Raw genomic sequence first — 3835 nt, forward strand, 5'->3', positions numbered from 1 at the left:
ATCATCAGCGTAGAAAGCATGGGAGAGGTTAGGAATGGTAGCTAGAGCACAACCCATAGGGAAAAGTGTGATGTTGAAGAGAAGGGGAGAGAGAACAGAACCCCAATTTCCAAGCGGGAAAACGGGAGAGGAGAGGGGGCCGAATAAGATCTCAGCCGTGCGATGGGAAAGAAAAGCCGTAATGTAACCATGGATCCGGGAACCCACGTTAAGGGTGAAAAAGCCTCTAGGATGGCGGTATGGAGGACGTTGTCAAATGCTTTCGTCAAGTCCAGTGCCATGATTGCGCGAGTGCGCTTGGCGTGAAGAGGATGAAGGACCTCTTCGGAGAGCTGGAGCATGACGTCCTGGGTAGAGAGGGATGGGTGAAAGCCAAACATCGAATCGGGCAAAAGATGGTTGTCCTCGAGGAAGCTCTGCAAGTGGTCTAGAACGACGTGCCCAAAGAGCTTACCGAGACGAGATGTGAGGGAAATAGGGTGGAGATTTTGGATGTCTATGGGTTTGCCGGGCTTGGGGATGAAGGTTACCTTAGCGTGGGTCCACTCAGAAGGCAGAGTGCCTTCGTGCCAATGTTTGTTAAAGTGGTCCGTAATGGCCTTTAGGGATGATATGTCCAAATTACGGAGAGCCTTGTTAGAAATTGGGTCTGTTCCTGGTGCGGAAGTGGTGCGAAGCTTACGCACCGCCGCACAAACCTCCCTAAGTGTGATATCTGCTTCAAGCGCAGAATTAGGGGTGCCGATGTAGGAAAGGAGGGGGGACAGAGGGGAAGTACAGAGATAGCGATCTCGGAATGCAAGAAGGAAATCGAAACTGGATAGTGGAGAGGACTGTAGGAGGCGCATCACATCTCTGTGTTGTGTGGCTTTGGCATGCGACGGGTCAAGGAGGACACGTAGGAGCGTCCACATATCCCTCAGCCCGAGGTTACCGGCCATGCAGTCGCAGGTCTGGCCCCATTGCTGCCTGGTGAGATATGAGCAGTGTTTCTCAATCTCCATAGCCAAGCGGGCAAGGCGGAAGCGTAGCGAGCGGTTGTGTTTGTGAAAGCCAGCGGCGGTGCAGGGAATGATGCGCCTCCCATAGGTGCAGGAGGCAGCTTTCAGCCGTGGAGGAGTGAGGAGGGGTAGAAGCGTAGAGGTGGCGGATGGAACATCTGAGTAAGGTGGCAGTCCATTGAGAAAGGTCTGAGATGGAGGTGGGGGCATGTTGCCGTGAGTGGCGGAACCAATCCCAGTCGACCACCTGGCTCAGACGCTGGCGGGAGGATAGGGTGGGGAAGAGAGAAAGATGGACAGGGTATAGCGGTCTCTGCTGAGAAAGGCCCAGGTGTTCGTCTACGCCGCGTCCGAGACATTTTTGCAGATGGAAAGGTCCAGATTACTGTTGCGTTGGACGCTAGAGCCGATGTGGGTTGGGTCAGAAAAATCATTAAGGACAGATAACTGTTTGTTCTGGATGAATGTCCACAGCCTCGAGACCTTTCTACAGTTCCTGGGGTAATCCCAGCTGACGTAATGTGCATTGAAATCCCCAAGAATGAGGAGTGCGTTGCGATGTGTGCGAAAAAGGGCTTGATTCAAGATCTATAGTTAATCTACGCCTATAGTCTCTATTAGTGCTCATCTGACATCACAGGCGGCGCAAACTTGTGACTGGCATGATTTGTTCGTTAACTTAGCGTGAATCCATGTAATCCATGCATCAACAAGCGCCACCTTTTAACTCCTTCACGCCATGTTTTCCAGCGCAATTATGCAGTGTTGACCATTCACATGCCACGAACTAGAAAGAGCATATGGCACGCGAACATACTCCAAGGTCATGTGTGCGTGTGTGAAAAACTTAATTGCAGGGAGGAAGCTTGAGGTAGCTGGGGCAACCTCTCGCAATCACTAGGTGGGCTCCTCATTACAGGAGCCCATTGGCGACCGCATAGCCAGTCTGTGACCAGGGCCATCTGGCTTGCCAGGTCGGGGCAGCCGAGCAGGGCTGCCTCCCAGTCCTCCCGGGTGGGGTTGGGGGCGAGGCCAGTGCCTCCACCCACGCAAGGCACCTGCCAATGTGTTTGTCGCGTGTCATGTTGGCCGGAAAAGGGCGTACGTGCAGGGTGCATCTCCAGATTTCAGGAATGCGTACGCGCTCTTCCGTAAGTGTTGGGTGGTGGATGTGTAGTCGGGCTAATAGGCGGCGTCCCGACGGCGTTTTTAAAAGCCTTTTGTATTGATTGGTCAAGTGCACCTCCCGGAGCTCCGCGAATGTGTTAACCATCCCCAGGCCCATGAGACGCTGGTTGGATGTGTTAATCGGGAGATCGAGGGCACGCTTGTACATCTTTCTGACAATCACTTCGAGGGCGTTTTCGTCAAACCTGCGTAGGTGGACGTAAGGAGTCGAGCAGAGGACTCGATTGATCACGAATGCATGCGTCAGTTACAAAGCACCTGTGCACCATAGCCCTCCTCGTTTGTTGGAAACCCGGTGAACCATCCGGCCAACCTGTTGCCCCGCCTTGCGCAGTTTTGCTAGTGTTGTATCAGCCTGTCGATGTTTGTGGATAAGGAGACCAAGTACTCTAATCTCATCGTGTTCGGGTAATCGGGCCGCTGGCCAGGGATAGTTCCATTTTGGTGGTGCATTTAGGCGACGGGCGTATGTGCAGAAATTCGGATTTGGACAGTGAGCATTGAAGGCCGCAGCGGCGGGCGTAAGTGTCCACGATCTCCGCCACTTGCTGCAGGTTGGCCTCAATGTCTCCAACCGATCCGTGTTCGGCCCAGATCGTTATGTCGGTGCACAGCACGTGCTGGATGCCTTCGACCTTCGCCAGCCGAGCCGGGAGTTTCATCATGGCCAGATTGAAAAGTAATGGCGAGAGGACCGCGCTCTGTGGGGTTCCTCTCATTCCCAGTTTATATGGGCCATGTTCTTCGTCTTGTATTCGGACGAAAGATTGTCGATCCGAGAGAAATTGCTTGATATACTGAAATGTGTTATGTCCACAGTTCGTCAGGGAGTGATGTTGCAGGATGATTTCATGTGCGACATTGTCGAAAACCCCCTTCAAGTCAAGGGCAAATACTGCCTTATCGTTGAAGGATTATTCGACAGGGTTGAGAATTTCTCGGTCGAGCGAACCAGAACATCTTGAGGGGACCTCTGCGGGTGGAAACCAAAGATGGTGTCTGCGAATGTATGTTCATTTTCCAGAAACCCAGACAGCCTGTCCTGTACCATGGTCTCCGTCAACTTGCCCGCACAAGACGTGAGGAAGATGGGGCGGAGGTTGTCTGTGTTTATGGCTTTGCTGGCTTTCGGAATGAAAGTTACCAGGGCGGTATTCCATTCGACTCGAACTGGGTAGACTGCTGCAACACGGCGGCCAGACAAATGTCAAGCCGGAGCACGTGGCACCTTCCGCGCTCTAATTGACCCGACTCAAACCCGCGCAGAGACACAAAAGCATCTCCAACGAGGTATTCATAGCTTCGATAGAAATACATCAAAATTAGCATGCAGACTGCGCGACCAGTATCTTTGCACTAAGCAGGACCCCGGAAAACCAGCATACTCATATGCAGGTTCAGAGAACGCGGATCACGATCAACCGTTCCAGTTGCACGACCTGAATGCAGCCCTGGCTAAAAAAACGAACGGCACCGGGCCGGGACAAGATAACTGTGAAACTGCTTGCCAATCTTCTCGACCCCGCCTACGAAACCCTCCTCGCTTTCACCAACTCGATCTGGCTTAGTGAGGCACCTCTACCAAAAGGTCATGCAACCTTCAGATCAGTTGGAAAGGACTACACCAATGAGAGGTCAAAGAAAAG

This window comes from Amblyomma maculatum, chromosome 5 (genome assembly GCF_055883805.1).
Source record: "Amblyomma maculatum isolate TAMU_Amacu chromosome 5, ASM5588380v1, whole genome shotgun sequence".
In the NCBI taxonomy this organism is placed as follows: domain Eukaryota; kingdom Metazoa; phylum Arthropoda; class Arachnida; order Ixodida; family Ixodidae; genus Amblyomma; species Amblyomma maculatum.